This window comes from Sus scrofa, chromosome 3, assembly GCF_054392235.1.
Source record: "Sus scrofa isolate SSC_HxYL_T2T_F1_AM1 chromosome 3, Sscrofa_HxYL_maternal_Yorkshire_Landrace_v2.0, whole genome shotgun sequence".
Taxonomy (NCBI): domain Eukaryota; kingdom Metazoa; phylum Chordata; class Mammalia; order Artiodactyla; family Suidae; genus Sus; species Sus scrofa.
Genome location: NC_139385.1, coordinates 106,523,406 through 106,538,308, shown reverse-complemented (window position 1 = coordinate 106,538,308; position 14,903 = coordinate 106,523,406). Strand labels below are relative to the sequence as shown.

General features: G+C 49.1%; 1 long non-coding RNA gene across 1 annotated transcript in view; it reads left to right on the top strand.

Moving 5' to 3' along the window:
* The window catches only part of LOC106509830 (uncharacterized), a 79,669-nt gene continuing 64,766 nt past the window's right edge, over positions 1 to 14,903 (top strand). The window contains exon 1 of the long non-coding RNA XR_014842028.1: positions 1 to 329. This is a non-coding gene — a long non-coding RNA (uncharacterized LOC106509830). The remainder of the gene's footprint in view (positions 330 to 14,903) is intronic.

Sequence of the window (14,903 nt, the reverse complement as noted above, 5' to 3'; positions counted from 1 at the left end):
GAGGTATGCTCTTCAGTACACCAGAAATTCCATGTAACCAGAACTCCCTGTGCCTTAAGAGTATGGACACGATTGAACTTTTACTATTTGTCATCCTAAGGTGAGGGAGTGACCTAAGTTGTCACCCTTTCATCCGTCAAAATCACTTTATAAGCCCTCTGATGATTTTGGTATGTTATCCTGAAGATAGTTGCCTCTCAGTGCCCTCCCTCCACCCCGCCAGCAACATTGTCTACGTACCTTGATGTGTGAGCATGGACCTCCTGACCCACTCCAAGAAGAAGGTTGCGTTTATCCTGTATTTTCCTGATTCCGGCAGCTGTTTCTAGGTAAGTGACCACACCAGGAGAAACAAGCTTCCCACCGGCATGCCTGTGTGAGCATGAGTTTAAGTAAAAATTAAGAGAACCAAATTAAAAGATGCCATTCTTGAAAGGTCAGAAGACATCTCCAAGCATTTTGCTGGATAAAATATGACCGGTCCAGGGAGCTCCCCTGGTGGCTCAGCAGTTAACAAATTCAGTTAGGACCTATGAAGATGCGTGTTCGATCCCTGGCTTCATTCAGTGAGTTAAGGATCCAGTGTTGCCATGAGTTATGGTGTAGATCACAGACATGGCTTGGATCCCCCATTGCCTGTAGCTGTGGCATAGGCCAGCAGCTGTAGCTCCAACTGGACTCCTAGCCTGGGAACTTCATACGCTGCAGGTGCAGCCCTAAAAAAGCGAAAAAAAAAAAATCAGTCCACACCTTCCTTGCCTAGTGGTCCAGAGGAGATAACTCCCATGTCCTGGAGAGGAGGAAACCCATCCTCTAAAATCTATATGCTCCACAAATCACTGTGAAGCTACAAGAAAAATCAATTGCTAATCAGTTTCCCTGATTTGGATCTTCCTCCCCCAACCACGTTCCAGGAGGGAAAGCCAGGTACTGCCAGGCCTATTCTAGGAAATCCACGGCCACTGGTTCCTGGCAAGGGTTAGATGGCTCCAGACCTGCTTCAGGAAGGCCTGTCTGTGAGGCTGTGCCCCTGAACTGGGAAACAACAGGTCCAGCAGACTTCTTGCAGAGGGAACCTATGGGAAAATGGGTCCTTCTTTATTTCCTTGTACCTGAGGACAGTCCAGTATTTGGGTTACCAGCAGCCTGAAGATTTCCATGCAGTAAAAATACTGAACCACAGAGCGTGTGTGTTGTCATAGTGCTTACAGTGGAAGAGAGATGGAAAGAGTGTAGAGGCCACCTCGTGAAGTCTGTTTTTCACTTTAACATTCTTTAGCCTAGACAACAACTCAACTTGTGCGGTATGTTTCAAGTTAGATCCGAAGGATGATCAGCTGTCCTAATCAGGAATACACCCTCCAGCGATGAACAGCTGACTGGATAAATAGAGTTTATTCAGAAGGTACTAACAGGTACTTTAGCTCTCTCTTATCTCCCATCAACTCCTGGAAGTTTTGTTATTAGAATAAAGAATGCTAGCAAAGGACTCAGGGAAACTGGCAGCTTGTTAATTAGCATAAAGGAGGTCAGAAGGTGATATTAGTGGTGTTTGAGGATAAGTAGATTGGCAAAGATATTTTAAGACAAATCTCCATTAAAAAATAGGATATAATAAACTAGAGAGACTTCAATTTTCCTACTCATCAGGGAAATGCTAATTTAAATAAAACTGCAATACCACATCGTGCCCACCAGAATGACTGTCAAAAAGGTAGGCTTATCAAGTTCTACTAAGGATGTGGAACAATTGGAACTTTCAGTGTCTTGAGTTTGAGTATAAAGTGGTACAACGACTTTGAAAACCTTTGGCAGTATCTACTAACGCCAGTTCTACCTACCCTTGACTTCACAGAAAATTTATCAGCTGGGTAAATGAATTGCAGGATATTTACACCACAGAACACTAGGGAGACAAGAGAACGATTTGGAACCACACACAACAACATAGATGAACCTAGCAACGTAGATGGATCTCACAACATAATTAAGAAGCCAAACCCAAAGGAGTACGGATTGTGGGATTCCATTCACAGAAAGTACAAAAGAGCCAATCTGTGCTGCCAGAAGTCTGGCTAGTGGTTGCCTTTGTGGGGAGGAGAGGCAATGACTAGAAGAGGGCATGAAAGGGCTTCTGGGGAGCTGGTTTAGTTTTGTTTCCTGAACTGGCAAACAGACATGTTCACTTGGTGATGAATCATTGAGCCATCCCCTTATGATCTATGCATTTCTCTCTATATGTATTATACACCAATTAAAAATCATCCCTCCAACTCTAGGGTGACTTTTGGCTGTCACCCTTAGGGGCGGCACCCAGGCTGGCTCTGTAAACCACCTGCATCTCCCTGACTGTCTGGGAGCCATCCTGGTTGTCTTAGGCCCATAGACATCCTCAGCCTATGGCCAGAATAGTGTGGCATTTACTTTGTCTGGACCTTTCTTGTGAAACATTAGCAGAAACATCCAGATAGGGAGCTAGAACTTCTTGGAGCGTTCAGAAGGGCCACAAGATTTTTCCGTGCCTCCTTGCATAATATGATGTCTGAACAGGTCTCTGAGTGTGGTCTGCGACGTCGTTAGGGTGCAGCAAAACGTCCCCCTGTGGCAGCAACTGAGATTTACCCCCAAAGACCCCAGAGTGTGCATCACACACCTGGCTTAGGGAGTTTACAAGCAAAGTTTGATTTCAGCATTTTCACCGTGGGCAGGTAATTGTGTCTTCCTAAGCCTGTTTCCACGTTTATAAAATGATGATAATAAGACTAACCTTTCAAAAACCTGTTTTAAAATGCCAGTCAGGTAAAAGTTTCCAAAGCGTGGTATCTGGTACTGCTGCTACTCTTCCTCCTCCCTAAGGTGCCTCGTTCTTGTTCTGAGCGCAGCCTGCACCCCTGGGGAAGGGTGTCTTGGTATAAGCAAGGGCCATCTTTCTTTGCCCTGATTTGTTTTCCCTAGTCCTCTGACGTCCTGCCCCTCAGCATTCCTAGGGCACTTGACACACCCCACGCCGCCGTGAAGGACCCTCTCTGGGGCAGGAAGGAAACACTAGATGCAAAGTTGAGGTCCTGACCCTCGAACTTACAGCAGGAGAGGAGACCAGGCCTGATGCAAAAGAGCAGCAAAAGGCAAAGAGGGACAAAGCCCTGCAGACAAGCCAAGGGAGTCTAGGGAAAGGGGTTGGGGTTGCAGAGCCAGGTGGGCTGCCCAGAGGAGGCAGTAGTGAGAGGGCCCTGAAGGCTGAGGAGGATGTGGGTAGGCAGAGGGCCAAGAAGGACCCTCTGGGTGGCCACTCAGCTGCGGGTGGCAGGAGGGCTGGAGGTGGGGCCCTGAGTTCCAGCACAGGGCAGCAGTAGACCTCGTGTCATCTCTCAGCAGGAGATTGGCAAGGTCGGGGAATCCTCTAAATTAGTCAGATGGGGTCTGCAGGTGGTACAGTCTGAGAGGGCCTAGCCCTCCCCTTCAGTAAAGACACCCTTGTCTTTGTGTAGGATGGGCAGGCTCAGCTTCCACTGCCTGCTCTCTCTCGGGGTCGTGTAGATGCTGCCTGAGATCAAGTGAGCCTCAGTCCTAGGTCCCAGATGCTGAGTAAACAATTGCAAACCTCACTGCTTCTCAGGCCTTCTGTGCTTCAGAGCAGGCAGCCACCATTGCACCATTGGCTGTTGTGAGAGACTCCAACGCGGCCTTTGCTGGGCACCAATTGTGGAATCTCATCCTTCATGCTTCCTTCTTTATTAAATGTTCAACATGTATAATCTTTGTTCTAGACACTGTGCGACGTACTTCATGTAAGCCATCTTCTTTTTTTTTTCTTTGTCTTTTGTCTTTTTAGGGCCACACCCGCGGCATATGGAGGTTCCCAGGCTAGGGGTCTAATCAGAGCTGCGGCTGCCGGCCTACACCACAGCCACAGCAACACCAGATCCTTAACCCACTGAGCGAGGCCAGGGATCAAACCCGCAACCTCCTGGTTCCTAGTCAGATTTGTTTCTGCTGCACCACCACAGGAACTCTGTAAGTCGCCTATTTAAACCTCGCAGCAATTGCCTGGAATAGATACACCAGTTATTCCCATTTTATAGCTGAGGAAGCTGGAGCTCAGAAATTATATAACTGATTTACTTCTTACAATGTCACAAAACCGTTATCATCTTCTGCCTTTTCTACCCAATCAATTGCCCAGATCCTCAGTCCCAGTAGAAGCTGTTTGAACAGGACAGAGAGTATTTACAGGCAGGGCAGATGACAGCACTAGTCACCCACTCATTTATTCCACAGGTGTTCACAGGGCTCCTGCTACATGCCAGCCATTCATCTAGACATCAGTAAACAAAACAGGCAAAAATGTGCTCCCTTTTAGAGCTTATGTGGGGGTTGGGCATTGACCGACCATAAGCCATCAACATGACTATTAAGTGAATTCTATAATGTGTTAGAAGATCCAGGCCACCCCTCGTATTCGAAGCAAAGGTACAATGGAGGCGCAGACGGGAGGGCGCAATATTCTTTGTTATGAATCAAGCAGTCGTTAAATAGAATACGGTCTAACCTGGTCTCCTGACCAAGACGCCATCGTAACAACATGGAAGGCCAAGTTTGTATTTAGAGAGCGGGAAGGAAGGGGGAGGAAAAGATGAGCAGGGAGAAAGAGACTCCGAAACAAGGAGAAAGACCAGGAGGGAGGGGTGGCGGTGGCCCCAGCGAGGTTGCTCCTGCTCAGGTGAGCTGTGGGCTTGTCCCTGTCCCAGGGCAGCACAGTCCCAGCCCTGGTGACGTGCATCAGTGACTCTGTGCCTCCAGCCATGTCAGCTGCTCCAAGGAGCCAAGGGCCCATCCTGGTGGGCACTGTCCGCTAAGAAGTGGGAGTGGTGACGCAGTAGATGAACTCAGAGCAAGGGTGGGATGGGTGGTACCCACCTCCGCAGCCCTCCCTCTTAGCCAAGGCCAGATCCTCCTGGAGAGCTGAGCCCCTTCATGGGAGTAGGCTCGGAGGGCCTCGTCCTGGTCAATACCACCTTCAAAGTCACGATCCATGCTTCCTGAAATGGCCCTGCTTGCTGTGCTTGGGGGTGTTGAATCTGTCTCTCGTGTGTATGTTGGGGTGGTGGGGGCTCTCCTGGGGGACTCTGTGGCAGGCGAGGAAGAACAGATAGAGTCAAGCCTGGTGAGGGGATATGTGGACACGAGCAAGGTGGGAGGGGTCGAGCAGGCACGTCTGTTCCCACAAATCACCAGATTAAGCAAATCATTACCCAGCGAGGCCATGGAAGGACACAGAGTGGGGTGGGTTGCTGGAGAGAGGATGCGCCTGCCGGGGGAGGTAGGGACAGGAGGCCCCCGCGGGGAGGCATCAGCAGCAGCTGCTACGGGCACTATTTTGGCGGAAGTGGAGCTGATGTGATTGGTATGGGAACAGATGTGCCTCTCTTCTCTTGCCGCTCTGCCCCAGGTACCCCTCTGCCCTCTGTGCTCCATCAGAGGGAAGGAGACTGGCCTCTGATGTGCCTGCCTTGGGCCAGCCGGGCACCATTCCACGGGGAGGTGGTCATTAGGTCCCCGTTTGAGAAATGCAAGCTCTGAGGCACAGTGAGGTCAGGCAATTGTCCAAGCCACCAGGCAGCCCCTGGCAGATGCTGCACGCATGCCTGTGGCTTTTATCTGCATCCAGTAGTGGCCAAAGACCCAGCTCTTCCTACCGGGCTCCTGGTCATTGTTCCAACACAGGTCCTGCCCACTTTTTGCTTCCTCTTGCCAGAGAAAGTTCACCTCCATGCAAAATGACAAAGTAGTTTGATGGAATCAGACTGTGTTTCTTTCTCTAAAGACTTCAAACAAGAGCGCTAAGGAAAACGTGGCCAGGACATGGGGCAGAGGCCTCTGGGGACTCTCTTCCCCACCCTTCTCCCTATGCCACCTCCTAGCAGGGCCCTTGAGAGCTGGTCCACAAGCCATGCAAAGCCTGCATGCTCCACCCTGAGACACCCCTCCCATCACCAAAAAAAGAAACCTTCCCTATGGACTGTTCTAAGCAGGAAGCCGAGTTTTCAGTTCACTGGAAAACAGGAAATGCCTCCAAGAGTCTGAAGTCTTTTTAGTCCCTGCGCCTTCACACAGGGTCTGCGTCCCAGGCCAGCTGCTGAGGACGACGCCCTAAAAGCAAGGTCGCCTCAGCCCCCAGCCCCAAGAGTGTGTTCCTTGGCACCACTCAAAAGCCCTCTTGACCACAGGAGCCAGAGCTGACTTCAGCCCCTACTCAGGACACTGTACATTCTGGACCAGGCAGGAGGGCCCAGACTTCCAGGGATGCTGTGTGAAGCATGATGGAGGCTCCGTGGCTTTGCAAGGAGCAAATACTGACCATGGATGAAGACCTCACCCCAGCCAAAGACTGACCTCTCATCCCTGCCAGACTGACCTCTAAACCTTGTCAGAAATTAGCTGACCCCCAACAAAGCCTGACTTGCTAGACCCTTCCTGTGGTTGATTTCCCCATGCTGGCTCCAGACTGACCCTCTAACCTTGACCTTATAAGAAACCAACCACAGCCAAGCTTCCTAATCAAACTCACCTGCTTCCCAACCTTCTCATCCATTCGTAATCATCGCTGAGCTTCTATGGGGTGCCACATGCTGCCACATGAGCTCAGCACAGTCCTCACGGACCCTGCAGCTCAGGGTGGGGGAGGTGGTTAGCATGCAGCTCTAATCAGATTGGGAGCTGGAGAAAGGGAAAGAGGAATTCTTGTCTGAAAGCTTGGCACTCTCTCCGACTTGCTGGGTGACCTTGGGTTGGTCACATCACCTCCTGGGCCTGGGTCTTCTGCATTCATCTATAGTGGGCTGATGGGCTTAGATGGTGTCCAAGATTCCAATCTTCAAGGGCACATGCCAGTGATGGAAGCCTAGTCCATGATAAGCATCTAGGATATGAGGCATCATTACAGGGTTGGTTGGTGTTATTCTCATGAGAAGAAAGCCAGACTCAGGAGCTGATACGGAGATCAGACACTTTCACTCCCGCATGGAGATAAGGGTTCAAGGAAACCCTCCTCCATTTGAACATTGGTTTATTGGTCCCACTACAGACTGGGGGGCCCTGATTGGACACAATTGATTCTTCTTCCTGTCTCAGCTTTTCTATCTGTAAATCGATCTATGACACTAGCAGTTCAGGAACTTTGGAGGCAGACAGATGGACCTGTCTGAACATGTGGTAATTCAGATAAATGACTTATAACTAACTGGAAAACAAAGATTCAGGCTGTCATTGTGTTCACCTAAATGGTAGGGGAAAGAGGATGATGTGTGATTAAGATTATCCAAGGCCTGGCACAGGAATGGCCAGGTTACAGTTTGAATTCTCCAAAGGGGACTGAGATGAGAGTGGGTAGATTGTGGGTGGCTATGGAGGGAACAGACTGTTACCTAGGAACTTATCCCTACCTGCTATCATAATCTTCATGCATCGCCCACTGCTAGAAAGTCTACTGTTGGGAAGTAGCAGCATCAAGCACAGGCACTACCTGCATATCACCTTTCACTGGCTACCTGTGTAGAGCCTGCTTCCTTTACCAGCCCTCTTCCTTGCATCAGCTGAGGGAGAGCAGGACTCTGAAAAAGGAGCAGACACTGATGGGGAAAATCCACCAGAGCAGCTGAAGATAGATGATAGGTCTAGAGTAGCAGTTCCCAGAATGAGGTCTGAAGACTCCTGGGGATCTCTAAGATTTTTTCATGGAATGCATTAATTATTTCTTGTGTCATAAATTACCCCAAAACTCAGCTGCTTAAAACAACAAACAGGTGTTCCCATTGTGGCTCAGTGGTAACAAACCCAACTAGGTTACATGAGTATATGGGATGTGGGTTTGATCTCTGGCCCCACCCAGTGGGTTAAGGATCCGGCATTGCCATAAGCTGCAGTGTAGTTTGCAGACATGGTTCAGATCTGGCGTTGCTGTGGATGTGGTGTAGGCCGGCAGCTGCAGCTCCAATTCGACCCCTAGCCTGGGAACTTCCATGTGCCAAAGGTGCGGCCCTTAAACAAAAACAAAAAAAAACAAGAAAAACCAAAAAAACCCCAAATATTTATCACTTCTTAGGATCTCACAGTAAGTCAGGAATCTGGGCATGACTTAGCTGGATGCCTTTTCTCAGGGTCTCTCACAGGCTATGGCCAAGGTGTTGGCTGGGCTGCAGTCTCATCCGATGACTCACCTAGGGAAGGACCCACTTCTAAACTCAGGGCCGTGGTTGCTGACAGGATTCAGTTCCTCTCTCAGGGCCTCGGTTCCTTACTGGATTTTGGCCAAAGGCCTCCCTCTGTCCTTCACCAGGTGGGTTTTTCCCTTGTGAAGCTCAGAACATGGCACTGACTTCCCTCGGAGCAAGGGAGCGAGAGGGCACCCTCGAGATCAAAGCCACAGTCTTTCTCTTACGTCATCTTCAGGGTGACTTCCCATCACTACAGCCATGCCACTTCACCACTCACTTCCTTGGAAGTGAATCACCAGGTCCAGCCCACACCCCAGGGGATTACACAGGACATGAGGATCAGGAGGTGAAGATCCCTGGAGACACTCTAGAGGCTGCTCTATACACAAGGGTCTCTCTTTTCCAACTGTACATCTCTGGGACACTTGATTTCTTTCTATGCTTCAACCAAACACAATATAAGAGCTTTCCTAAGAAGTATATTTAAGACCCAGTTGCCCTGTAATAAGCTCACAGTAAAGAGATTTGTAGAAATAGGAGTTCCCACTGTGGCACAGTGTGTTAAGAGTCTGACCACAGCAGCTCAGATTGCAGAGGCAGTGGTTCCATTTCCGGCCCAGTAAAGTGGGTTAAAGGATCCGGCATTACCACAGCTGAGGCATAGGTCACAACTGAGGTTTGGATCCAGTCCCTGGCCCAGGAACTTCCATATGCCATGAGTGCGGCCATCAGATAAATAGATTTGTAGAAAGAGAAAACAATGCCACTCTGGGGATAGATATAACCAACATTAAAGCAAACAAACAAAAAACCTCTTGTTGGCTCCACCTCGTAAATCAACTATACTTTAATTTTTTTAATTCCAAAAAATATTAAAGTAAGAATAAGAGTTCTCGGAGGTCTTCATAATTTTTGAGTGTAACAAAAGACTTGAGACCAGCAAGTTTGAGAACTACAGGTCTGGAAAGGCACAGCTAGGATACAGCCTGAGGAGGGTCGCTTGGTGGGAGGGTGGGGGTGGAGGACACGCTGGGAGAGGTCTCTCTGCCAAACACCATCGGAGGCCTGGAAGCTTGGGAAAGGGGTGGTTAAATCCAGCGAGTGAGAGGAAGGGCCTGAGTCTAACTTTCACTTTCTTCCCAGTTCTGCACACAGGGCGTCTCTGAGTGTTTGCCCTTTTCTGCCTCGGTGTGCATAAATAGGTCCCCCACACAAGCATCAGCTGGCCTGAGCCCATGTGCGTGTGTGCATGTGCGTGTGCGTGTGCGGGCTGATGCGGGCGAGCATGTGTAACATTATCATGTGTGCATGTACACCAGTGTCTGTGTGCCTGTTTAAGCGCAGGTGTGCCTGGGGCCCCTGGGACTGGGCAGGGCCTGGCCAGCAGGCCCCCGAGGCACCCTGCAGAAGGAGGAGGGGGGTAGGGGGTTGGGTGGCATGCCCACCACCGCCACGGCTGTGGACCCCTGAAATGCCCTTGGCCTCTGCTCTCAGCATGACTCTCACATATTTTCATCTGCTATGGGAACTTCCTGATTAGCTTCCTGTTGTTCTTGGACTTTTTTAGTTAGGTTTTTTTTTTTTTTTTAAATGTCATAATTCTTTAATCGGCTTTTTTATTTTGCCCGGAGAGGCACTGTGGTCCCTGGCCCCCTCTGAGAGAGGGAGAACATATCCTGTTAGGGCAGCCCAGGTACTTAGCTGGAGGTAAATGTGCCCAGGAGTTGGGCTGGGGCATCAGCACCTCTTTCCATCAAGATAAACCCACCCTTCCAAAGCCCCAGGTGATTTTGTAGAAGCTGTTCCGAGCAGGGGCAGTGGGAGGGAAAGAAGCTTGGGGGTGGGGGAGCGGTGGGCAATGGGCCTCCCTGCAATTTGTCTCATGGGCACAAGGATCATTTTGAGCTGATGATTTTGAGAAGCTCCTAAAAGAGAGTTGAAGTTAGTCTCTGTAGGGAAATTTACTTTTGCAAAGGAAATCACCTTTCTCTGTAAGGGTGTCTCCTCTCAGTCCTCTGAAGAAAGCCCCTACCAGAGATAACGTTTTCTGCCTGAGACTGAAGAGCAGGGCAACTTCCTTGCCTTTCCCCCTGTCACCTTCTGGGTTGTCTGCTCCCCCCAGAAGCCCCAGGCCCCTGTCCCTTTCCTTTGTCCAGGACGATGTACATAAGCCTCGATCCTCTGTGCCTTTTGAGTCTCATGTTTTCGTGGGGCTCCCGTGTGCAGGTACCTGCATAATTAAAGTGGTGGTTTCTCTCTCCTGTTCATCTGTCTTACGTCAATGTAGTTCTTAGGCGAGTCACAGAACCTGGACAGGTAAAAGGAAGAATGTTTCCTCCCCTGCAGCCTCAGGGCAGACTTCTCTAGGGGTCAGGGAGGTTCTGGCCAGGGCAGTGTCCCAGGATTGCAGGGCACAGTGACTCAGCAGTTCTGCTCCGTGTCTGTCTTTCCCACCACCTCTGAAGCTGCAGAAGGGAATGAAGCTAGCAAGGAACTCAGCAGCCAGAGCCCAGCCTCAGCTTGGCCCAGCAAGGCCCCAGCCTCACCCCTGGGCAGCTGCCTCCCAGAAACTGGTGCCTGTTGCTCTCGCCAGCCCTCCGTTCATGCCCTTCCCAGCCACCCTCCACGGCATCAGAGTCTTCTTTCAAGGTGCCTTCAAAAGCCTCTAGGAAGCCTTCCTGGCACTCACAGGCCAGGGGAGAGCTTGGTCTATGACGCCCTCCCCAGGGACCCCCTCCTCAGGACTCCCATCACCTGCCCTCATGGCCGGTCCAGGGGTTGAGCCATCCTTGTCTGACCCTCTGGATTTCCTGTGTGCTCCAGTGGGTCCCCAGGTGCCTGCAGGCCCTCCCCCAGCCTGCTCCTCCAGGCCCTGGGTTCTGAGCCTAATCCTTTTTTCTCCCCACTTTTCCTCTAAATGCTCTCAGGGGCAAGTCCCAGTCCGAGTCCCTTGCCTGGGCTGTGAGCTGGCACAGCAGGTCCTGAATAGGATTTGTTTTTCTTACTGTTTACTCTCCCAGTGCCTTGATATGACTCACCCATATGCAACTAGTAATAGCTGATGTGCTCCCTGCCCCCAACCAAGAGATGACCATATAGGCTGGAAACTTAACCCAAATGACTGTGGAATCTCAGGCCCCTTGGAGGAGATGCAGGCCGGCTGCCTCTTTCGCCCCTGCCAGTGGCTGAGGCCAGCTGCAAGACACCAAAGCTAGACCACCCCACTTTTCTTGCCTGCCTAGAAAGGGAAAGCAGTCTCCTCCACCTGCCAGTAACTCAGGAGGCCTCCATACAAATGGGAACCATCTCCAAGTATCATTCAAATGAAAATGTGGATTCTTGGGCTCCACCCCTCAATTTGCAAAGTGGGATTTGAGCAGGGGAGGTTTTTAAAGTAATCTGGTGTGCAGTCAGGGCTGCGAGACCTTCTTCCTATGAAAGGGTGTCCCGATTTCTAGCTGAGTGACTCCTTGGTAGGTGCCCTTAGATGCTCAGAGAATTGAATGACAGAGAAGGGGGGACCATGCAAGGAGCATGGTTCTGAGGCCTGGGGCATCTGCCACTTTCTTTGGGAGACTGGGCCAGTTTCTTGCAGTGGCCAAGTAGACACTCACCCCTGCCTCGCAGGGCTGCTGGGAAGGCAGAGATGCCTGACGTCCCTAGGATGGTCCCTCACAGGACACAGGGGAGTACCCAAGAACAGGATGCAAAGAGAAACCTCTCAGCCTGTGTTCAGGACCTAGTGCCTGCCCTCCCCAGCCTTGGCCTAAGGGGGCTCCTTGAAACTATTATTTATTTGACTCACCAAGATTGCTCCTCTGGGCCCAGCCCAAGCAAGCAGCATTCCTGGAATCTATTGTTTATGACCATGGATAAGAGGACAGGACATCACTTGCTGGTTAACCATCTCCTCTAGAGCTTATCTCTGCCCAGGATGTTCAAAAACAGCCGGCCCAGACACTTTTGGCCCTGAGGCTGCTGCCCTCTGAAGCCACCGCAGCCTGAAGTGATGGTTTGGGCTGTGAGCCTGTGACCCAACTCACCCCCAGGAAGTTCTCCTTCCTCTGTGCTGTCCCCCTCTGGACCCACTGAGGGAACCTCCCCCAAAACCCGTTCAACTTCCACCATCTACCTTCATTTTTTAAAAATTTAATTTATTTAATTTTTAAATTGAAGTATGGTTCATTTACAATGTTGTGTTACTTTTAGGTGTACAGCAAAGTGATTCAGTATATATAGTCATCCTTTTTCAGTTCTTTTCCCTTACAGATTATTATAAAATATTGAGTATAGTTCCCTGTGCTATACAGTAGGTCCTTGTTGCTTATCTGTTTTATACATAATAGTGTATATATGTTCATTCTCACCTTATAATTATCTCTCCCTCCACCCCCCCCCCTTTCCCCTTTGGTAATCATAAATTTGGTTTCTATGTCTAAGGTCCTATTTCTGTTTTGTACATAGGTTCATTTTTTATTTAGATTCCATATATAAGCTACATCATACAATGTCTTTGTCCAGCTTACTTCACTGAGTGTGATCATTTCTGCGTCCATCCGTGTTGCTGCAAATGTCATTCTTTCATTCTTTTTTATGGCTGAGCTAACATTCCATTGTATATTTATATCACGACTTCTTTATTCATTCCTCTATCGGTGGACATTTAGGTGGCTTTCTATGTCTTGGGTATTGTAGATAGTGCTGCAGTGAACACTGAGGTGCATGTATCTTTTCAAATTATGGTTTTCTCTGGATATATGCCCAGGAATGGGATTGCAGGATTATACGGTAACTCTATTTTCAGTTTTTTAAGGAACCACCACACTGCTCTCCATAGTACTAATTTGCATTTCCGCCAACACTCTAGGAGTGTTTTTCTCCATACCCTCTCCAGCATTTATTATTTGTAGACTTTTTCATGATGGCTATTCTTATCAGTGTGTGGTGATACTTTGTTGTAGTGTTAATTTGCATTTCTCTAATAATTGGCAATGTTGAGTATCTTTTCATGTGCCTTTTGGCCATCTGTATGTCTTCTTTGGAGAAATGTCTATTTAGATCTTCTGCCCACTTTTTGATTGGGTTCTTTGCTTTTTTGATATTGGACTGTATGAGCTGTCTGTATATTTTGGAGATTAATCTCTTGTTGCTCACATCACTTGAGAATGTTTTCTCCCCTTCTGCAGGTTGTCTTTTTGTTTTATTTGTGGTTTCCTTTGCTGTGCAAAAATTCATCTACCTTGATTTGTATTGATAAAGGCCTCACCACCTCAGGCCTCCAAACACTCAAGCCACAGAGTCAAGATGGTGATTTAAAATGTTTTCTCATCTCCCAGTCCTCCAAAGACACTAACTTATCCCTGCTTGCTTCAGCCATCGCCAGAGTTCTCAAGGGGCTTCCTGCCCAATCATTCCTGAACCGAGTTTTATCCAATCCTCCTTTATTCCCTCCTTCCCAAACCCTCCCATTGGACTTCCATCACCTCAACCCCACCTTTGGCAACTTCTACTATGCTTTCAACCTCTTTGTACCTTCAGGTCCTCCCAGACCTCTGCCTGGTCCCTATAGCCCTCTCAGTGGAGGCAGTTTCCCTGGTCTGGAACTGGGGTAGGGGTTTTCCTTGCCCTCCATTGACATTCCCAAGCCTTTTTATTCCTTCCTTCAAAATCCCAGCTCCTATGACACTGAATCCATGTCACCATATTTTCTGCCTCCATTGTCCCTCTGTCCCTCTCCCTTGTACCTCCCAGCTCTTCCCCTCTCCCATTGCAGACTCTTTGTTTCATCCTTGCCCTCACTCTAAGAGACTCTAACATCCATGTGGCCACTGCCTCTAACACTCTAATCTCCCTGTTCCCAGACCCTCCTGCCCCCAGCTCCAACCTCCTTCTGCTCCAGCTCAGCCACCACCACCCTTATGGTCACCCCGTTTCTATTCAACACCAGCAACTACAGCACTTCCGAAACTCAACTACGAGCCTTGTGCCCTCTCACCACCCCCTTCTAGCCTTCTGGCCAAAAGTGCACCTACTTTTTATATCCCCTCGAGGCGTCTTCAACTTCCTTGAAACTTCCAAACCCTGAGCCCATCAGTTTTCCCCCATCATTTGTCTTTGCTCTTCACATTCCTCTCTACCTGGCTTAGATTCCATCACTACCGTACTTTTCAAACTCCCTCAGCTTACTTAAGACTTAGTGTTACTTGTCTACCAAAATCCCAAACTTGGTTAAATCCAACAATTTCACAGAGCCTACTCTGAGCAGATAAATATTGGCTAAGAACAATCACAAACTCGGGAGTTCCCATCGTGGCTTAGTGGAAATGAATCTGACTAGCATCCATGAGGACTCGGGTTCAATCCCTGGCCTCGCTCAGTGGGTTAAGGATCCAGTGTTGCCGTGAGCTGTGGTGTAGGTTGTAGACACTTTCAGATCCCGCATTGCTGTGGATGTGTTGTAGGCTGGTGGCTACAGCTCTGATTCAATCCCTGGCCTGGGAACTTCCGTATGCTGCAGGTATGACCCTAAAAAGACCAAAAAAAAAAAAAAAAATCACAAACACTAACTCATAGGTTTCTCTTTATGTTCATAATGACAAACACAGTAGATGTTTAACTCTTCCTGGTCATCCTTGGATGGGTCCCAAATAAGTTTGTTCTCCCACTCTAGAAAATGACTAATACCCTCCC